At 37.9% G+C, this 13689-nt stretch overlaps 1 protein-coding gene across 7 annotated transcripts in view; it reads left to right on the top strand.

The window, feature by feature from the left end:
- The window catches only part of RBPMS (RNA binding protein, mRNA processing factor), a 171984-nt gene that overhangs the window by 1556 nt on the left and 156739 nt on the right, over positions 1 to 13689 (top strand). The gene's annotated exons all lie outside the window — the stretch shown is intronic.

A 13689-nucleotide genomic window follows, 5' to 3' on the forward strand; every position in this document is an offset into this window, starting at 1 on the left:
AAAGTTTTGAGGCTGCAGAGCGTTCCTTTTGTGGAAACACATTTAGTAAATATGTGGACCAGGGTGCAGGGCGGGGGAGGAACTCAGAAACAAATGTTTCAGAATTTTGCAGCTAAGATATTTGTGATATCATATGATTCTGTTCCTGTAAGTACATTATCTGGAGTCCAAGAAACTGTTTTTCTTGCTTTTAAAGATCCTACATAACTGAGTTCTTAAACATTCTAAAAGTGCACATGCAGGAAATACACATCTTAATATAATCTGTAAAGGGTTTTTACAGGTATTACGTCCGAATAAAGGACACAGAAGGTAAACTGATACTAAAGCAGTTAGGGTGGTGAGATTATTGTTGAGACACCGTGTTGTGTGCAGACTGAAATTCGGAGAGTGAAACCAAACATTGCAGAGGAATTCATCAATGTACCTAGGACCTGGACATTATCCACTTGTATAGTGGGCTATGTACAAGATAAGAGGAGAGACCTAAGGTCATGTGAAACTGGGAAATATTTTTCTCTTAAAACACAGTTGTATGGTTGTGCAATCCAGGTGAATTGCAAAAAGCTGAAAACTGTTTTCTTACCTTTTGAGGAAGTCGCCTAGTTTATTATTTTGAAAAGTGTTTTTTTACACGCTTGTTGTTCTACAAGAATAGGAATATCATTATTCTTTTTGAAAGAGACACTTGAATTTGCAAGTTTCACTCTTTTCTTGAACCTTATTGATTGCTTTGCAATTTACTTCCTGATCACTAACATTTTTTAAAATGATTCCAGTTTACTTTTAGAAATTGCTGTTTAATTAATTCACTTAGCACATCAAGATAATCACTGCTTCTGAAACATTTCAGTTAGATTGCCAAAACCCTTTACTTCTAAAGGTAAAAGAATGTCAGGTGTGAAATCATCTTTCTCCCTTAGTCCAATTGAGAAAATTTGAAACTGGGAAAAAAATTTAATCAGAACAATGAGATTTTTGTTTTGTTTTGTAGGTAGCAAAATAGGTTTGTGTGTGTGTCCCCCACACCATATCCGGTTAACTTAAAATTATGTAGAGGAACGTCATGTTTTCCTCTTGACTATCACAGCTGAATAGCTTCTAGGACTGAAGTATTGGCCTTTTTTCAATGTGAGCTGCTATATAGTTAGTGCAATGACTGCCATCCCAGTGCTGTCATTGTCTTGTCCGTTGTCCTGATGGTATTCCTTTGCAGGTAGGAATGGTATATAGAACTCAGAGTATCAGTATTTTTAGCAAAACACTTGTTATTTAAATACAAGACCTGTGGGAAGGTTTCAGAACCTAGTTACACCCAAGGTAGAATGAATGTATAATATAGATATAATGAAGAATGGGGGTTTATAATGTTAGAGATTCAGGGGGAATAAGTTGGTCTGGATGATTCCTTGTTTTTGGTTTACATTTTGTTTTTGAAAAAATACTGGTAGGTCGCCCCCCCACCCCAAAGCCACAAGTAAAATAAATACAGTATTTGGTGAGTCCCATTAATGTGCTTGACATTATACAAAACCACCACTCTGGACCCTTTTCCTGCCCACCCAGGGGTTCAGCAATTTGCTCTCAAACACATTTAAAAGCCTTGGCGGTAAACTCCAGTAAACAGAACACACACATAACATGTACATATACATAATGGCAAGAGAGGAAAAATATGCTTAGTTTTAATCTCTGGTGGCCATTGAACTGATGTGGAAAAATGAATCCAATCATAATTAAGAGAAAATAGTTTATTTCCTAGATTGCTGAGGTGGTTTAGGCTTTCTTCCATGTTGGAGAATCCAAGTTTGTTTGTTTTCTATTTTTGACATGAGTTCTCTTATCATTCAGTATGTTTTAACCCCATTTGAAAGTTTCTTGTTGCTTATTTGGCTCCAGTGGTATAGAATGAATGGTATGGGATTTAGGAGAATTTTTGCAGCTTTTTAAGGTTGGAAGTTTCTTGAGAATTTGTGTAGAATGTGTACTTCTGCTTTGGATAGCGTTTAAAACTTTGAAGAGAATAATTTAAGATTTAGCTAGGCAACCGGGTGAGAGAATGTACTGGCTTTCTGTGTGTATTCCTATGCAAGTTGTTTCTGTAAAGAAAAAAACAGTTGTCAAATCTTACTGAGTTATCTGAGATTTATAAGGTTTATATTGATATGTACATGGTGTCAGATCATTTTTTTTAACTACTTTACAATTAATAAAATAATTTCTTGAATTTGTCTCCAGTTGTATGATAAGACTTTAATGAAGTTAATAAATACCTAACAGACCCATAATTATTTGTCTTAGTTATCATTTGTAATTTTTAATATATTCTAATATATTGACTCTTTCTGTCTTATAGACAGAAATAATTTATTTGCTGGGCATGGAATTTTCAAAATAGAAATTTCTCTTGGAAATCATATAAATATATAATTTAGTTTTATTTTTAGTTTTGTTTTATTCATGTCATTGGGTACATTTTGGCTTATTACAAATCACTTCCAACAGGCATTTTATTGTGTTGAAGTAGTTTTATTTATAGTGTAAGTCAGTTCAGCCACAGCAATTTCAGGAAAAACTAGAGAAGTGAAAAACTTGGCACCATTGGAATATTGATCGAAAAGATGTTTGGCAGATGTTGGGCAGAAATCATGTAAAGCCAAACCTTTCAGAGACTCATACAAACTTTACTTCACATTTCTTGCTTTAAAGTGCTTAGTAATTTTGCTAAAGTAAGAGAGTTGCAAAGACAATTGTTTTTCATACTTGACACAGAGAAAGGGTAATGTCAGTGATGTAGCCATGTCAGGTTTTCATTGAGCTTTAAGATGAATCTATATGATGACTTTGGGAAGGTACAGAATGGTTTTGTGCAATTTAATCGAATTTGGAGTCTTTGTTATTGCAAATCAAATCTAATACAAAAACTTATATTTCAATTATAGAATAGGATTTGGTGACAGTGATTTGGATGAAAATATAGTGACTTCATAGTAGAAGGATGCTGCAAGACCCCTGCCAATATTGCATGCAGTTTTGGGTTATTTTTCAGGAATGGTTTTATAATGTCCTTGATAAACCGTTGTGCACATGTGCATTCTTGTTTCTAGTGGCATTTAATGTTTTGTTTTTGATGAGGTAGTTCTTTTTTGGAAGTGCTTTTGTATTATATTTGTAAGTTCATTTTAATTTTTGCTTTGAGGATAAAAGTGTTTGGTGCTGGTAATAGGGAAGTATATTGGGAACTCAGAGCTGTGTGGGGTAAGGTGACAGAAATTAGTGTAGCTTTTCTGAGGGACTTTGGTAATTTTGTATCAAAACTTGTTCCAGCCCTTTTTTTGAATGCTTTCATTATTAGGCATTTACTCTAAGGAAAGAGGGTATAATAAAGACTTATTTATAGAAATAATTATTACAGTTACTTATGATGTTGAAGATTCACAAACTGTATCTAATAGGGAAATTGCTAAGCAAAACATTATAAAGTTATAATAAGGAAATATTAGGCAGCCATTAAAGGATATGCTGTTAAAGGAAAAAAAATTATATAAAAAAATACACACACACACGCGCACACACACACACACACACACACTTATTCTCTTTCAGTTCTGTAGCCAGAAATTTGAAATCACTGTATCGGCAAGGCAGTGATGCACCCTGTAAAGTGTTGGGAAAAATTCTTCCTTGCCTCTTTCCCTTTCTGGTGGCTCCAAATGTTCTGAAGTCTATTTTTATTGAGGGGATAATTTTCAAGTTGTAACATTAAATAAAAAGAGCAGATTTTGCTGCTCTTTATTTATGTAAGTAAAACCAAATGTAAATAAAATTCATGTAATTGGTGGGTTACAGATAGTTATTAATCATTTTCTGATGCTTTCCTTTTTTCCTTTTTTTTTTTAATGACTGTGAGAATGAACAGATGAGATGCCTTTTTGCTTTGAAGATTTTATGAAATTCCTTTGTGATATCTGTAGGTGTCCCAAGTCAAGTCAAGCCGGTTGGTTATATGTAGTTTTTAGTCACCATCCTGGCTGCGTGAATCTAGCCTGTTCTCATAGCCTTCTTCATATTTATCTAATCATCACTTTATCCTGGATCATTTTAGTATCTTTAGCTGTCTCTCTGTTCTAGTATCCTTCCTCAAACCATCCTTACACCATACAGTTACGTCTTTTGATATTTCAAATTCTAAAACGCTACTCTAATCTCCACAAAATAAAGTTCAAATTCAGCACTTAGAATTGTCCTAATGTATCTCTATACTCTGCAGACCATTTACTTCAACTTCCTCCTCTATTCTCCTGAGGCAGCCTGCATTGTTTCTGAGGCAGGATTCAAGTTTGAGCCTGTATTTTTATACTAGCCTCTCAACTGGGTGTCCCATCCCATAGAGATGATGTTTTTTTCTCAGAAGTCCAGGAGTTACTTTGTTATTTCCATTTAACTCCGGGATCATCACCCACCTTTTATATACCATTTTTTTTTAGGATTGATACCATTTTATAATAGTTTTGATGGCATTTTATGATAGTCTTGATGCTCAACACCTACCCAATGGCAGTACCTGTGACCAGGTAAGTACTCTACTACACACACACACACACACATACACACACACACACACACACACACACACTATTCTTTATAAATTAAAAAAAAAAAAACAAGTGGAATATCCTTATTGGTAGGTTGGTGTTTATGTGTTTGTATAGATAAGCTATTAACAAGTAGCCACTCATTTAATATTGAGGGGTTCCCTTGCTCACTGGGGATTTAAAGAAGTTATGAATGGACCCACTGGGAAATGATCTCTCATCAATAGCCTCAACTTGAGGGCACAGGTGAATGCCTAGTCTATCTTAGAGCCACTGTCAATGTGGGACCACTCATCTCATGGTACCCTTGGGTTGTCACCATTTGAATTGGGTTTTTGCAGTGAAACTCCATTTGACCTTCTGGCCATAGGCTTCCGGAAGGTGGAAGAGCAGGGAGCTCCCTGCGTTCCCAAACAAGCCTCCTCTGTGTGACAGCCACTTTGGAATGTTTGTGTTCAGTTTCATTTGGCACCTTAGTGTCTGCCTGGGGGTAGGGGAAAGGGAATGCAAATGTTCCTCTTGAACAGTGCTTGCTTTGGTGAAAGAAAGAAAAAAAAAAAACTTAGGAAGGAATGAGGAGAATGAACCTTAATAGCTGGAGCAAAAGTGGCTGCATAGTTCAGTGGGCTGGAGGCCCTGGAGGTCCAGGTATTTAAATTGATGCTGTGTTGATAGAGGATGTCAGTGCCCTGACCCTGATGGAGACAAGCTTATTTATGGGGATGACTTGAATATGATTTCTCACACTCATATCACTATCTTTAATGTACACCTGGAGAATATTTTAAACAACTTCAATGTCTTCTGTGTGTGTATTTTCCAGAGAGGGAGTGTGAGAGGTGCTTGACCTAGAGCTTGAAACTGACTGAAGAGTACATGTTTGAGCTTATCAGAATAAAGTTGCCCCATTGGTGAATATTGCTGATAGCAGAAGAGAAATATAGTTATTTGACCGATAAAATTATCAATTTTTTTTCATTCACTCAAGAAATAATAATCACTGAATATTTTCTGTGGGCTGAGTATTGACCAGATGTTCCACATCCTCATGACAAGCTGCTGTAGGTATTTGGATCCTCATTTGGTGGGGAGGAAAGTTGAGGCACTGTGAGAATAGGTTAATGGACTAGGTAGGGCCTTTATATGAAGATTATGGGGATGACAAGATTCAGAAGAGGCACTTCATACCCTGAAGTTTCACACAGTTTAATGGGGGATGGCCCTTTGTAAACAAATAGGTATAATAAAGCCTGGTGCTAATTGTTTGATTTGCGCATCAGCCAACCCTACCAGGAGAAGAGGTGACAGAGCAGTTTCAAGAAAGTGGAAGAGACATTGGAGCTTAGAGTTAAATCTGAATAAGGATTTTGAGAAAAAGTTGTGACACTGGAGGAAAGATGGTCTAGGCAAAGGGTCATCACTTTGTGAACACACAAAGTCTTAGAAGAAGCAAGGCAGGAGAGAGGAAGGGGGAGTAAGGGAGAAACTGGGGAAGGGACATTATCAGCAGCTTGCCTTCCAGGATACAAAGTAGGACTGTGTCCTCTGATGGAGAACTGGGGTGGATGTGTGGCAGAAGGTGGCATCCTTGGGACTTCCAGGGGAAGGGACATGCAGTGGAGAAGTTAATGAGGCTATGGGAGGTGAAGTGGGGACAAAAGGGCACTATCATGGCCTTGGGTAACTGTTAAATGTGCAGGAGGGAAGACTAGGAGACATTCTCAAATGTTTTCATAAGACAAAATTCTTGAAGCCTTTTGGGGTTCTCCTTTGGATGACTAACTAAAGGATAGTTGTATTTGTAGAAATACAAAATATAGTTTTCAAGGGGAAGGGGCAAAAAGCAGCTTAGGAGGTAAAGATGTTGAATTTGGGGTGCAGAAGAAAGGTCCGATCTTAGAATAGAATTTTCAGAACAATTCTTGAATATATAGCTGGTAATTTAAAATGTGGATCATGTGAATGTGTGCCCAGGAAATTGAATTCCTAATTCTTAGGAACCTTGTGAGGATAAGCAAGGAAAGAGAAAAAAAGAAATTACCTAAAATATGAAGCCATGTTTAAAAAAACAAAGATGGGGACTGGGGTTATGGCTCAGTGGTAGAGTGCTTGCCTCGTACTCGTGAGGCCCTGGGTTCGATCCTCAGCACCACATAAAAATAAACAAATTAAAAAAAATAAAGATATTAAAAAAGAGAGAGAAGGTGGATATTAAGGGAGAATTACAAATTCTCAGAAAAAAATTGCGACAACTTTTAGAAAGTGTTCTTTAATTTACTAACATAAAGACACATTACACATACTCGGCTGAGTTATAACATTTAAGATATTTGGTATACTTCTCTATTAGAGCCCGCACGCCTGAAATCCTAGCTGCTCCAGAGGCTGAGACAGGATAATTGCAAGTTCAAAGCCAACTCAGTGAGACTCTGTCTCTAAATAAAATACAAAATAGAGCTGGGGATGTGGCTCAGTGGTCAGGTGCCCCTGAGTTCAATCCCCGGTACCAAAAAAAAAAAAAAAAAAAGAAAAAGAAAAAGAAAAGAAAAGAAAAGAAAAAAAAAAACAACTCAAACTTAGGAAGCAGGTTGGGGGGCTTAAAATGTGTAGGTGTATATGGTATTTCTCGTATGCTTTTTGCTTTCATCGAGTCTCACGGATTTGTTTTTCTTTAAATTTGATATTAATGCCCTGGCTTTTATTTCTCCAACTTTTCTTTTCCCACCTCTTCACCTAGAAGGGAAAATCAACCTGCCATAAAATCTAGAGAGGCTCAAATGTTTTCATAAGACAAAATTTCTCTGAGTTGCTTTGTTCTTTTTTGACTTCATTGGAGGTGGAGTGAAAATAGGATGCACCTTTGGCCAGCAGCCCAAGCCCAGGAGGAACGGTGACAGAGCTGTGTCCAAGAAAACAGGGGGTTCTGTGGGTCGTATTTTCGATTTATCCCTTTCATGTTTTTCTAAAACTTTGCTGCCTTTTTTGAAGCCCAGCTCAGTGTCAGGTGAAAGAAAATTAGTCCAGGAACTTAAACAACAACAACTTGCATTTGAATTTCTTTTGTGTTTTAACCCCTATAGCCATTATGATGCGTAATATGTAGGACTTTTAAAGAGAAGTGGCAGTAATAAATGCCTGTTACATCTGGGAAGGTAGATCTAAGTTCCAGTCCCTAGTATTGTGTTGTTACACAAATTAAAAAGACAAGGGAATATTTAAGCAGCCTAGTTCAATCCTGTCAGCACCTAGGATTTAGCAAAGGTATAAGAAATCTGAGACTCAAAATTGAGATCCTCTCCATCCAAGAGAGCAAGTTAGAGGCCAACTTCTACTTTTAATTATGAATTAGATTTAATGATGTTCCTCTAATTTTCCTGAATTCTTACATGTCACCAGGAAGGTAATGCTGGTAGGTGGCCAACATTATATTGTAAGGGTTATAAAATTTTTTCTTCTTGAATCCAGAGGATCTTGTTTTGTGAAACTGCCTCTTTGCTCACCTATAGGATGGATAGTTGGTGGGAAAAGGTGCACATTGAAAGTGCGATCTTATTACAGAAGTAGCAGAATTTCCTTTGTGCTCAGAGGGGAAGTGCTACAAAAGTGTAATTGCTTTACCCAGCATGTGTGATTTACAGGACTTAAGAATGTGTGAGTTTCCAGAGGCATCTGTTTTAAAATACAGTATTGCTCCAACCCCCTCAGGATGTGTTTGGGGAGGTGGAGGGAGGGTGGGAGGACTTGTACTTCATCCTGTGCTTGCCCCTGGTTTCTGTTTGACTGGGAACAAAACCCTTGTTATGTGTAGTGCTGCTCTTTGGAACCCTCCTTATCAGAGTAGAAAGAACAAGAAAATTGGTATAAAGTGCTGGAATCTAGTGAGCCACTACTGGGCTCACTAGATTCTTCTAAACTCAATTCCTTTTTTCCCAGAAACTCCAGGCATTTTCCAGTAACAAGAAAAAGAATCCTTAGAGCTGATGTTGAGCCTTTCTAATTGCAAAAATTTTCCTTTCAGTTTTTCCCAGTGTGTTTAGGAAAATTGGAGGGTGAATTGGAGATCAGGTGAAAATCCAAATACAATCAAACTTCAAAAGCTCTTATGATTTTTGCATGTTAATTAAACATTTATGGAGAAAGTATCTCTATCTGCTTTTTACCCCCCTTTGGCAGTTCTAAGGATTGAACCCAGGGCTTTGTGCATGATAGGCCAGCCCTCTACCATTGAGCTGCACTCCCCAATCCCTCTACCCAGCTTTTAACATTACTTCTTCTTCTTCTTCTTTTTTTTTTTTTTTTTTTTTTGGTACCGGGGGATTGAACTCACGGGCACTTGACCACTAAGCCATATCCAAAGCCCTAATTTGTATTTTATTTAGAGATAGGGTCTCACTGAGTTGCTTAGTGCCTCACAGTTGCAGAGGCTGGGTTTGAACTCTGGATTCTCCTGTCTCAGCCTCCCAAGCCACTGGGATTACATGCATGTGCCACCATGCCTGGCTTAACAAGTCAAATGAGGCTCTGAGAGATAATTTGTCTGAGGTTTTATAGCTGGTTGATATGAGCTTAAAATTTTCCAGTGGCACACCAGGTTCATGTGATCTGGGACCTGATGGCTCTCTGACCTCATCTGCAAGGAATCACAACCTAATTCATTATGCTTCAGTTGTTTGGACCTTATTTAGATATCTACAACTTGCCAAACTTGTTCCTGCCTCAGGGCCTTTGTGCTTGCCTTTCTGTATGCCTAAAAAGCCCTAAAGCCAGAAGTTTTACTGGGGCAGCCACATCTCAGTCATTCATTCTGATATCACTTCAGATATCATCCCAGAGAGACCTTTGACCCCAAGTTTAAATTAGCCCCATGTTCCCAATCCCTATCATACCTCTTTATTTTCCAGGTAGTGCTCTTAACCTTTGACATCTTCTTATGTGCTTTTTGTACTTATCTTGTGCTCCAGGAATGTAACTCCCTGCAGCAGGGACTTTCTGTCTTAATACTTGAAAAACCCTGATGTGTAGAACAATACCCAGCACTGCCCAATACATTATTATTTGTGAAATAAATACAAGCCATCCTTCAAATGCTGAAGCCTGTACACGTTTTTCCCTATGGTTTTCAGAATAAATTTTCATTATTTCTGCCTTCGAAGTGATCTTTAATGGATTTCTATCTTCTCTTTATTACTCCAGAAACCACAATTATCATCTTACATCCTTTTGAGTCAGAATTCTTGTCTGGATGGTCGGTGATGGTTCCCTTGTGGGGGTTGATAATATAGTCACACACAACGGAATCTTTTCCTTTGTCTACATAGTTCCATGGAACCAGGAGACAAATGCAGGCCTGGCATGGAGTGACTGAACTTTAGTAAAAGTAGGGCAACAGGAATGTGATTCCTATTTTACAGATGTGACTCAAGGATTGCCAGGGTTAATGTTAATATCCCAAGTGGAATTGATTTGTATATATAGACTTACCACTTTTGGTCCTTTAGTTTGAAGTCTAGCCTCAAGGTCGCTGTGCTTTCTTTTGCCTACCAAAAGAAAATAGTACATAACTCAGGATAGTGTTGGCTTCAGATAGACAAATCTAGCCTTTAAGCACCACAAAGGGGCATCTAATTTGCTTTGCCAGCTCTAGGGGAGCCTCCTCACTAGCCTTACAGATTCTGGAGCTTTCTTTCTTTTTTTGCCTCCTAGTAGAAAAAAGAAATGTAAGATGTAAGTCAGTGTTACTTGGCATTACACTGCCCGGCCACCTGTTGATTGAGCAGACCAGTATACTCATGAAAATGCAGAATCATTGGATTATCTCAATGGCATTTATGTACATCCCTGACCTTGGTCAGACTTCTTCACTCCCCCATCATCCATTATCTGATAATCTCAGAACCAGTAGATTATAAAGCTTTAGAGAAGTCAGTTTTTGACTAATTGTACTCCTCAGATGTTTTTCAATTCATTATTATCTCTTGTGTTTTCTGTGGGACCTAGTTAGTCACTTAAGCAGCTCACTTAAGCCTTTGTTTCCTTAAATAAAGGTAGGGATTGTATAGAAAATATTGCTGTTCATCAACAGAATCCTAACGCCCATGTTTCCATTTTTCTTTTCCTGGATGTGATAAGAATGCCTCATGACATGGGTGGGCTGTTGAGGTAGGGATAGTTTTAAGCTTTTTAAGTGAAAAAAAAAAAAAACTTTAGATCTCACTTACCTCTGTTTCATTTGTTATATTGTGGAAGTACTGGACTTTGGAAGTTTTTTTTTTGAAAAAAAATTTCATGTGCCTGATTTTCATACCTGAAATTGTTTTGTTTTGGTTTTTACGAAGCAAGTCAGTGCCTCTCTAAGTGAAATGGGTGGGAGTCTGTGGGTGTGAGCTAAAGTCAGGAAATGACCCTCTCTAAACAAAAGGACTCCAGAAGGCCCATCCTGAATCTTTGTGTTGAGGAGGGGTTATGCAGAAAACCAGAGCTAGGAAATGAATCTCGGCTTTAGCTATTCTAATGGAGGAGGAGAGAAAGGAGAAGATCTGCTCCCAGCACGCCCTCCTAGAGTCTAAGTGCCTAGCAGCACCCACTGTGAGAGCCAAAGAAATGCAAGAGTAGGTTCACTGCTGCTTCAGGACAGCTGGGCTTCCTACTACCCCCAGGGGGTGGGTTGGGGGGGGGGAGGAGAAAAAGAACCCTCTTTGCAGAATTATATGCAGTGACATTCAGCCTTTACATGGGCTTTCAAATTTTGCTCAGAAAATCCCATGGCCCTCAAAATGAGAAATACACACGGGATGGGGAAAGCAAAAGAAAATAATTTTTGTATATTTAATTCATAACATGAAAGTTTAGGTGCTGTAATTTGCTAACCAAAATCCTGAAAATAAATTTGAATTACTATGTCACCTACTATCTTTTCAGTTTGATTACTCCATAGTAAATAATGCCTATAAAATATAGTATATAGACCAACAAAGAAGGGATTTGTAATCTTTGGGGTGATAGTGGATCCATAATGAAGAAATATTCCCTTGCCCTGCACTGGAATGTTCCCTCTTTCCACTTCAAAGTGACCATTCACTTTGTCAGTATTTGTTCAGCAGGATCCTGAATTTATATTTCAAGCTAAGTAGTTAGGTCTTATCAGAATTATTTTGCCTTTATAAATTCTTGCCGACTTGCAGCATTGAACTTCTGTTCTTCTAGAACATTTTTTTCCCCTGGAATATAAATCTTTTCACAAATAATTAGAAACACGTTTTTTTTTTGTTTTTGTTTTTTTTTAAAGAGAGTGAGAGAGGAGAGAGAGAGAATTTTTAATATTTATTTTTAGTTCTAGGCGGACACAACATCTTTGTTGGTATGTGGTGCTGAGGATCGAACCCGGGCCGCACGCATGCCAGGCGAGCGTGCTACCGCTTGAGCCACATCCCCAGCCCCCGAAACACGTTTTTTGGAGAATGATTTTGTAGTTTACTCAATTTTTAGTTAAAAACATCAAACATCTTTTCAGAGAAAAAACATTGTTACACCACTGTTTTTAGGCTTATTACGAGTATATTTTTAGAAAGGCAGGCTAATATGTTTGAGCAGTGTGTGTGTTAGGGTGGAGGGGTGGAATATTTACTTGAAGCACCAGATATTTAACAGAATTGCAGAGATAAGATTAAAGTTGCCACTCAGATCTCATTTTGAAAGAGTTTTGTTTATGTAGTAAATGTGCGGGAAGACTGTATTTTAAATATGAAGCAGGGGTGTGTTCAGAAGAAACGTGCATTATGGTAAATTCCAAAGTTTGTAGGTACAGTTTATTCTATTGCAAATTCCAGTGTCTGAAGTGTTGGTAGGTTTTCTCATTTTCTTAATGCACTTTAATTTTATTGTTATTTTTTGCAGTGCTGGGGATTGAATACAGGGCCTCCTGCATGTTTGGCAAATGCTCTACCACTGAACTTCTCAGCCCTTCTTACAAAAATTTTCAAACTGTTAACTTATAACATTAACCTTTTTCAAATTATCAATTTACAAATATAGAAATTTATATTGATTTGGATTCATTTGGAGGAGCTTAGGAACGGTATACATTTGGCATGTTTTTTGTTCTTCTGATGTCACTAATTTTCCGGTTACTACCTATGCTTTCTATTTTTACCTAGTGTGCTCCATGCTCTAAGCTACCTACCTGTTCAATATCCAGAGGCAGAGTAATGGCACTCAGGTGATTGCATTGAGAATGTTTGTGTCTCTGCCTTGCAAGCCTAGCTTGGAAGAACAGTCACAGAAGACCAGTCACAGCAGGTACATTGCTTGTAGGTTCATTTATGATTTAGATGGATTCAGGAATGTAGTATATCTGATTTTATTAGTGTAGGAGCTGGTTTTTCCGCAACTCTAAACATTCATGAAACTACTGGTGAGCCCCAAATCAAAGTACAAACAAGAATGTTTGTCCATGCTTTCTATGTTCTTAAAAGATCAAAGGGAAGTATCTTGCCCTTTGCAGGACCAGCATCTGTTGCCATTTGGTCATAGTGCACCCAGCCTGCTGACTCTGAATCTTAAGAACAAAAACAAAAGTCCATGGGGAGGGAGCAGGGACTCTAAAGTACTATGGGCTTTGGCCATTATGCAACCGAGATATTTGGGATTTTGAGTATAGAACCCAGGGCCTTGGGCATACTAAGCATGAGCTTTGCCACTGACCTATACCCCCAGCCCTACCTGAGACGTCTTGATCATTAACTGTCCCCTCCTGTCTGTTCCAGGAAACCTCATGGGAATTTTCATCAACATGAAATTGTTTGTTTCTCTTGTAATATCATGAGTCATGATTAGACAGAGGAATCCTATTGGTGACCTTACCTTAAAGTCACTGAAAAAAATGTTATTTTTTCCCAATACAGTAATGAATCTTGGGAGCTCCTGCATCTAAGATGATCCAGGTCTAGAAATCTAGCAGTTTTATCTTGTCCTTGCTTCATTCCAGTGCTCTCTGATATCTCTCTACTAATCTAACTAGCATTATATTTTCCAAATTGAAGTTGCAATCATATTCCTTAGAGAGCCTTCTATAAATACCATCTCTCCTTCCCCAGTT

Source organism: Spermophilus citellus (assembly GCF_964194105.1).
Source record: "Spermophilus citellus genome assembly, chromosome: 16".
Classification (NCBI taxonomy): Eukaryota; Metazoa; Chordata; class Mammalia; order Rodentia; family Sciuridae; genus Spermophilus; species Spermophilus citellus.